Source organism: Nestor notabilis, unplaced genomic scaffold (assembly GCF_000696875.1).
Source record: "Nestor notabilis isolate BGI_N333 unplaced genomic scaffold, ASM69687v1 scaffold10740, whole genome shotgun sequence".
Classification (NCBI taxonomy): domain Eukaryota; kingdom Metazoa; phylum Chordata; class Aves; order Psittaciformes; family Psittacidae; genus Nestor; species Nestor notabilis.
Window position 1 is genome coordinate 6,698 of NW_009911572.1, and position 9,289 is coordinate 15,986.

Below are 9,289 nucleotides of genomic sequence, written 5' to 3' on the forward strand. Positions count from 1 at the left end.
TACTGCTCTAGGAGTTTTGATGCCGTGTGGGCAGGGGCAAAAGATGTTAACCCTTACATTTTTCTTCAAACTCTCCTTTTGAGTTATGGTCACATTCCAACATCAGTATCTTGTTAATAAAATACTCACAAGCTAAAATACTCCAGTTTGTTATATATTGTTTCTGGAATTGGTACGTTCTGTTGCACACGCTCTGTTCCTTTGTGCCTTCCAGCCCTTTCCTCTCCAGTAATGCCCCCGAGCACCCTGGGTGCAGTGTTTTGGGTACCCTCACCTCCACTGGAGTCCCTCCTGCAGTGCCTGCATTGGCTTGGCCAGTGGCTGTGCTGGGAGTGGGTGCGTGGTTGTTCCTTCACTGCCCAGGCTCTGCTGGGAGCTGGCCTTTCCTTTGGAGGTAGGCTGGGAAGTGTAGCCAGAGGGAGCATGAGGAAGGGCTGGGCTGGGGCCCTTTGTTGCCTATTGGAGGTGTTAAAAGGGTCTGACCTACCTACATAGCTTCTGATTTTCCTAAAACGTGGAGGAACGTAGTAGCTTGAGATCTCCCTCTTGTGAAATTGGTTGGTGTTGGCCAGTGGGTTCCGCGCTTCCCAGGGGAGGACTGGCACACACTTACAGAGAGTGCTGTTGTATAAGCCTTATTTTCTCTAGAAACAAGGCTGTAAAAAATCGACTGGAACAGAAAAAGCTTATTCATGTTAATGCTAAAGAATGCAGCCCATCAAAGAACACAATAAGCAAATGAAACCCATGACATAAAATACTGTTGCTTAAAAAAGTCTGTGATGGATGGTCTTGGTTAAAATAACATGCCAGAACAGAAAAGGAAAACTTGAAACCTGAATGGTTTCAGTGAGCACATCAGCACAAGCCCAGCCTCGTGCTGATAGTGAGCAGCTGAGGCTGTGTTTCCGCAGCAGCCTGGAGCAGCCAGGGCTGCTACAGTCCCACCGACCAGTGCATGGCACAGGCCAGGAGGTGCTGCTTGGTGTGGAGAGCACACGGTGACACACAGGTTGTATCCTTCTGGTGAAGCCCTAAACAGGGCGACCTGCTCTGTCCCGCCTGCAGGGACCGGCTCTCTCCGGTGTGTTGCTGTGAGCTGCTCTGAGCCCAGCCGGGAGAAGCCTGTGCCAGCGATACCATCCGGCAGTTGTGTCGAGTTCTGCAGTTGTACATGGGAGGCTGTGGTACAGCACTTCACCCTCGTGCATGGGGCTTGCTGCTTTACTGCTGTAGCTGTCCTTCCTCCTGCCAGGAGTTGTATGGGTTTATTCCACCCCTCGTTCCTGTGTTGGAGCACTGCGCTTTACTAAGCTGGCCTAAAAATATGGCTAAATGGAGGGTTCCTGAGTGCCAGCATGGCCTCGGGGAGGATGCAGGGCTGTGGTGGTGATTAGATGGGCTTGGGCTGTGCCAGAGCTGCAGCCTGGCAGCAGCAAAGCCTGCCATGGGGCGAGAGCTGAGCGGGGATGGGAGGCTGAGCTCCCTGTGCCGTGCCCAGTGGCAGCTCCTGACTCAGCTGCACTCTGAAAGGCAGTGAAGTCAGTGCTGGAATGGATGGCTCGCTCCTTGTGCTGCTTTTCCCTTCCCTCTCCCTGGTCCCCAGGCGCAGGGAAAAGGTACCCACTGAGCTGGAGGGGATGTAGAGAAAGGAGGGATCCATCCCTTCTGTTTTCATTAAAACACTTATAAATATCAAAAATACTTTGCCATGATTTTGCTAAATTGTTTCTCAGTGCTTCTAATGAAAAGTGTTGGTGTATTATCGTATCCAGCATGTGACATACGGGTGACAGCTAACTTTCTTCCAAGTTATTTGGTATTTAAGTTAAATTAGCTCTCCTCAGTATCTGGAAAATTCTCCCAAATTAGTGTAACTGCTTTGTAAAGGAATGGAGGAGCTGCTGGCAAGCAGACGGGCATTGCTTCAGAACATGGCTGGGCCCTCATATTCGGTGGGATCCCTGATGGAGAAGGCAGGTTTCCTCCTCATACCAGGGAATGATTAGAAGAAAATCCAACAACTGTGTAAGCTCATGGGTGGCATCAGCTCTTCCTGTTCTTGCACGTTTCTCTGCTTTAAAATATATAGATACAGATTTAAGAGTCAAGCGTGGAGATGGAGACTTCAGGCACCTCTGTTCCATTCAGGTTTACTAGTGTGACAGATGCATGCATGTTTTCTGTTAAGGATGTAAACCTGCACCACAGGTCATCACTAACAGTCACATCAATAGTTCTGCAGCTCCCAACTTTTCCTCAGACACAGCTTTCCAAAGGAAGGCGTGAGACAAACTTCTTGCTCAACAGGGCAGTTCCTTGTTTGTTTTCAGAGCCATATCTGCTGCTCTACAGCCATAAAGTTGTTATTTCATTACACCTCAGGCATTTCAAAGTGGCAGAGATATGTTAGACCAAAGTGGAAGCAATTACCTTGGGAAATAAATAAGTGAAATTCAGGGTAGAAGCAAAGAATGGGAGATTATAGTGTGGATGCAGATTGGTTCTGGCGTACAGGACTTTTGCTGCTGTCACTAGCTTGTGCTTGTTACACTTTGTATTATTGGCATATTGACCAGAAACTTCCCATGACTTGTCACTGAGGTTTGTTTTTTCTTGTGGATTTTTCACCTAAAATATAATAGGGAAAAAAATAATGAAAGAAAATAAAATGTATAAAATAGCCTCATTGTGATGGGATCAGACAGGTGCTCAGTTCGGTTCTTAAAACAGAATGAGATTCAAGTTCATAATGTCTCTGTTGTGTTTTTAAGGATATATGTAAAATCCATCACTCACTGGTAAAGCTGTTAAAACCCAAGCACTTATTTTCCTGTCAGTTTTAACTTGTGTACATGCACAAATCAGCATGTTAATCTCGGAGACATGGAAATCTTCATTCTCAAAGAATGAAGTTTTCCATGTGAGAAACAGGCCAGAAAGGGCAATGAAAGTGTCAGGGTTGAAGCAACATGTGAATGTAGTGGGAAAGGGCGAGTGTCAAATGTGTGTGACAGGGACGGATGGAAATCTTGGCTGGGATGGCATTTCCCTGTTTTAACAAGAGAGTTGGTTGACTTTTGTGTTTGAAGTCAGGAAAGCCAGGTGTGAGAGGAGCACGGCAGCGGCCCCTGACAAGGCAGAGAGCACGGTGTAAGCTATTTGTAAAGGTTCTGAAGCTGCAGAGGGCACCAAGGAAAACTATTTTCCAGGGCAGTAAGAATCATATTATCATTTAAAGAGTTTTTATCCTACAGTAAAAACCCTCTGCTGTTTTTAAGGCCAAAGGAGCAGCCAAAAGCCTTATCTAGCCTTTAAAAGATAGCAACCAGTCAGAGTCCTGCAGGATATGTGATTGTGGTTCTGATCCCACAGGGAGATTAAGGTGAAGAACAGCAAGATTAGGGTTTCTGGGGCAGTTAAGCAAAATGCAGCTCTCTTGTCTGTGTGGACCTTGCAAAAATTACTAGTTTCTCATAACAAACACAGCAGTTACTCTGTGGCTTCCACAGACCAACACAGACTTAGTGGGGCTTGTTACTACTCTCGGGTGGTTTAGTTGGGTTTTTGTCGATTAAAAAGAGAACTGGTGTGGAGCAGCAATTAAACAACAATCAAACCCAGTAAGTCTTTAGGATTCGTCTGTGGTCAGACAGCATCCTGGAAGGTCTGTTCAGGAAGTGTTTAGCAACCTGGCTCTACCGCGGCTTGTAACAAGAGGGAGACGACTTCCAAAAATAGGCTCGGTCCATGCCTGCAGCATGGATTAAGTGTCCGGAGCGCCCGATGTGCCTGGGGACAGCTGCTGTGTCCCAGCCCGCGGATCACTGCTGGTTCTGGGGGATTTGTTACCCTCTCAGCTAAAACTTGAGTGCTGCAAACTCCCGTTTCAAACCACTGCAGCTACTGGTGAGCGCCACAGTATCTGGTGGTGACTAATGTCACGTTCTTGTCTCGGCAATGTCAGTGGTTGTAAATAGGACCTGTTTCAGCAGCAGGTTTTGGGGTTCTGCTCTGAGATTAACTCTTCTACAACTAACCCACCTCTTCATTTCTCTTGCTTGGTAACAGTCAGATTCAAAGTGAAAAGACTGAGTTAATTACAAGCGTGTACCCTCAGCTGCAAAGAGAAAAATAGCTTGGCCAGGAGGGAATAAACTTTTGGTTCCAAATGCGTACAGTATATTCAAAACAAGGCCTTGCTGGCAAAGCAATGGTGCCTAGAAATATGACTTCTGGGGTAGAAAGTGAAGAACCAGAAAAGCTTCCTCCTGTTCAGGCCAGTTATAAAAAGCCTGCTTCATTGTTTGGCAAAGTCTTTCTTAGAAAGTGTGTCTTTAGGAGAGGTGCTCGAGCTCTGGGAGAGCAAGAGGATGGTGTGAGCCCCAGGCAGACACCCTGAGGAGCTGTGGTTCACACAAGCGGCTGAAGACCAGAGGCTTTGAGAATGGTTCTATCTTGGATTGGAATGACTCTATAACCTGAAAGATGGGGAGGAGAAAAGGTGCTTTCCATGACAGAAGGAAAGTGAGAGGTGCGGGTTGCATCGTGCCTTCAATAGTTGTAATTGCCAGCTTCTGTTTTGAGGGACCTTGTGGTTTCTTTATACATTTATCCACATTTCATTACCAAGCACCAGCAGGTGAATAGCACATCCTGTGCTTGGCTGTTTCTAGAAGTCATCGGCTTTTCATTTTGCTGTTACCCACGCCATACTGACACTACTTCCAGACTTCCTCAAATCGTCGTTTCCTGGTTAATAGTTGTCTCTTTAGGAGACAGTTGCAGAAAAACACACTTAAAGATTTGAGAAGTGACCAGTAATACAGTATGTTGTAAAAACCAAAATACATCAGCTGGAGTAGCATGAAATTGCTGTAATTTTCCAGGGAAGGGGAATAAGTTGGTTAAAGAAAGGCCAAGAGTGTTTGAGGGGGGAAAGTCTCAACATCTCTGACCTAGCAACAAGCATTTCCTTGAAGTCTGTGAAGTGCTCTGGGGCCTGTCTGGAGAAAGACTTTATCAGTAAGTCATTTTCCTTGACTTTGTTGTGAGTCCAGGCAGGTATCTCATTACACGTGGGTTATCATTTGTCCCGTATTTCTCCCTCCCCACCAGGCAGAGACTTACCAACTTCTTGTCCATTTTCCACGGTGCCTCAGGCTTCTGTGTACACTAGCATGAGATCTTGTGTTTCTTGAAAGCATCACCAGTGTGAATGGACTTGAGCCAGCCCCATGAGCACATTGTCTTGTTGGGATGTTTCTTCATACTTGTAATCTGGGTCTCGTCACAGTAAGGAAATGTGCTGATGAAACATGACTGGCATTATTTGTTTAAAAGGAAACAGAAGAAAGACTTGGGTTTGGCTCCTCTTTCTGTGGATCTGTCTGCTGTGGTCCAGCTCGTGTGTCCTGAAATCCCTGGGAGAAGTGAACACAGTTTCTCAGCAGTGAGGTCTGCATTATCTGAGCTGGTTGATGGTGGGACACTGAACCTGCCACTGGTACCTCACATTTGAAGCCAGACATCAGTTGTCACTAGTGCTGTTAGATTTGGGGATGGTTCACAGCTTTGTGTGTGTTGGGCACGTATCCATCTGTATCTACAGCATATACAGCACGTGTTGACACTCACTCAATCTCAAAAAAAAGGAACAAATTTTACTGCCTTCTTGGCTTTGTGTAAGAAGTGTTTCAAGAAATGCTGTGGAAGTGATGCAGGAAGAACATTGTGGTTGTTAATGGGATGGGTTCCACAGCATTTTCCAGCATGCTTTATTTCACTGTGTGAATTTTTCACACTCACTGGTCACCAGCCCCATGATGGCAAAAGCTGATGTCTGGGCACCAGGCCCCTGGGGGAAGGCAGCATAGTGCTGTGCAGTTCCATCACTTGGGAGAGGTGTGCTGTGGCAGCAGCAAAGCACTCTGTCAACACAGGCTCTGTCCACAACGGGCGGTTAACGTAACGCGTAGCAGCAGAAGCTCTCTTGTTGAGGGTCCCAGCAGAGCTGACACAACAGAGTCATAGAATCAGCCAGCTTGGAAAAGACCTTTCCCCAGCCCTGCCAAGGCCACCACTAAACCAGGTCACCAAGGGCCTCCTCTACAGGGTAGCAGCCTGTTCCGATGCCTGACCTCCCCTGGTGCAGCTTGAGGCTGTTTCCTCTTGTCCTACAAGACAAGTTCCATCCTTTCCTCTTCTCTTCATCTCTCACCTCCCAGGAGAAGCTCAAGTCCCTCCCAGCACCATGGAGGGTGGCTGGGTGGGTGCCTAAGTTCTCTCCAGCTCTGGACATCCCCTTTGGTGGTGCTGCGTTGCTCAGGACCCTCTCCAAGGTCCAGGGCAGGTTTGTAGCCTCTGATCTGCCTGGGAGAGGGTTGGGCATTGCAGTTTGAGAGAAAGTGGTGAGAGAGAAAAACAAATACACCTTTTCCATCCAGTGTTCCTGTCCCTCGCCAAATTCCACTCCTGAAGTGTGTCCAGTAGTGTTAATCCTCTGGAGCTCTTCTGGTGTTGAGGCTTGTCAGTGGTGGCAGTTCAGGGCTGTTACTGGGTGCCAAATTCAATGCAGAAATCGTTCACCACTGTCACCTTAAACTCTCTTTGTCAGTCATCGTTTCCCATTGTTCTTTTACCATCTTAAACTTCTTCCTGTATCAGGAAGCCTTAAACCCTGTAATTAGATGTGCCTCACCTCATTTTTCTTTAGAAATTTTGGGAAAAGCAGATAAAGCAGTAGTACTGCATGTGGTGGGGTAGTTCCCCAAGTGAAAACCTCATGGAGGCATGCTCTGAGTCACTCACAGGAATGTCTCCTGTACGTACACTGTACCTGTGCCATGGAATAGCAGCAGTACTTAGAGGGTGGCGTGCCTGACAGCGAGGGGTGTGGGCACGCAGGAAAATGGGGATTTGCTGCAGCTGTAGCTCCTCTGCTGCTGGTTTTTAACAGCTCCTTCATTCCTTGTTTTCATGTCTTTCATGTCGGTCAGGGAGAATTCCGGTTAGTCCCTCTTTGCTGTGTATTCCTCTTTTGAAGAATAAGGGGTTTCTTTCCCCCCACTTTCTGGGTTTACTAGAACTGAAGAAGGAATTCAAAAAAGAAGGGGGTTTGAGAGTTTAATGTGTATCTAGAGCAGAAACACGACTTGAGTCTTTAAATGTTCTTTATATTTGCTGGTCATGTATTTAGTTGGCTTCAGGTTCATGATGTTGTGATACTAGTTCAGTATGAACTTTTTTCATGGTGATGAGGAATTACAGACTGCGCAGAGGGAGGGGTTTGAGCTGCAAGCTCCTGAAGAGAATCTGGTGAAAGAGAATTAAAGAGCAGAAGTCACTTGGGGTAGTTTGGTGTGATCCTCCCGTGCACCGACTGTTGGGCTGTTGTCCCAGCGCAGGACCCCGGTGGGTGGCTGTGGCCACGCAGCCCCGCAGGCGCTCACGCTGGTGGCACGAGCAGCGAGATCCAGAGCGAGCGAGCCCAGGGAAGGAAAATCACCGGCATGTTTGGACTCGAGTGCTTTGCCTGAGAGCGGGTGAAGTGTCTTAGTCTGCATTGTGCTGCTTTCAGGAAAGAAACACGGCTGAAAGTCAGAAAGCATCCACTGCCAAAGGTATCAGGCATCAGGAGAGCGAACTTCTGTCACTGAGAGGATTGTAGGGAACCGTTGCTAAGTCCATTAGAGATATTTATAACCCCAGGCTTGATACCCAGGGTGTGAAATGAACCAGAGAACTCTGGCAGCACTGTATGGGTGAGTTGAATGGTTCCTTGCTGGATAAATACATACTCACCATTGACAGACATTGCATTGGTTCATCTTGTGCCTGCCTGATGGTTCTTTCAGTTCTAGAAAAATTGGGCAACTTGTTGCAGTACAGCAAAGGAAGTAATATCTTCATTCTCACACTGGAATTTTACTGGTGTCGGTTGTCTTTGTGTCTTACAAATTGTTGAATTCCTCTTGCGTTTTAAGCCTGCTGTTTTACACAGTCACGTTGCAGGGTGTTTTCCAGGATTTCAAAATGTACAAGAACATTTTAATGCATGTGGTTTACTATGAAAATACGAAATCCCACTGTATTTCAGTGTCATTTACTTAATTCCCAGTTCCCCATGGGAAGGGGTGGTTCATTCTCTGTCAAAAACTTGGATTAATTCAGTGTAACTCTCTTCTCACCTTTCAGAAGTTTATGAACTAGACAAATGGGAATTAAGAATCTCACTTGTGTACGTTTATATATTCAACATCCATTTTGGGGATGAGAATTCTCTCTGGCTGCTGACTGCTGCTGTTGTGTGTAACACACCCTTTGCAGATTGCTCCTAGCACAGGGGATTGACTGTAGTTTCTGCAGTTGGATTAACTTGAGACCACGGTTGATTAATTAAAACTTCACCTGGCAGCACTTTGTAAGAGTGAAAAGTGGAGATGCAGGTTCTGGTAACGGGCAGGGTTAGTTCACCTATTGCTATAGGAATGTTTTTATTTTCCTAGTGGCAAGGAGCAGGGACCGGAAATTGGAATGAAATATCCGGGGTTTATTTTCATTATTTCTCTGCATCACTTTCTTCCACGTGCAGCGGATTCTTCTAAACAAAGTGCAAAGTTTATTGCAAATATTAGTAATGAAAAGATGCTCTCATGGACTTGGGAGTTTTAATGCCTCTGTTACTAGAGGACGCAAGGTTGTGAGGAACTGTGGTTTCTGTTGTCTTCCCTTGAACCTCACACAAGTCCAATTCTGCTGTAGTTTAGTCATTTAAGAGTCTTGACTGAAAACAGTTGTATAATCTGCTGATGGAAAAGGCTGGACTTGTGCCTCTGAAAACTGAAATCCCATGTTTGCTGGCACTTAAATATTGTACACAACTGAAATCTTTCACTCTTGACGATACCACTTGCGTACTTTTTCTGCGCAGCTTTCCAGCAATGGTGTCAGTAGTTATTGTATTCCTCATTAGCTGTGAACAGCTTTTGAAAACTGTTATCCCAGTGTGTCAGTGTCTGAATCATCCCAGTGCCACCGTTGCCTTTTCCTAAACAGAATAGCTGTTGTGACATTGCTTGTATTTTAAACGTTACAGACTATTTCTTCTGTCTCTTCAGCGATAAGATGCCTGCTAAATGAACTTCAGAAAAGCAAATACCAATTCCCATCAGGATAAGCATATGCTTTCTTTAAGAAAAAAATGCTTTTTGCCATGAATTCAGCTAGGAAATGCCTGTTACTGGCTTACCAGTGGTTCTGTGCAGCACAACTCGCATGGATTCCTGCT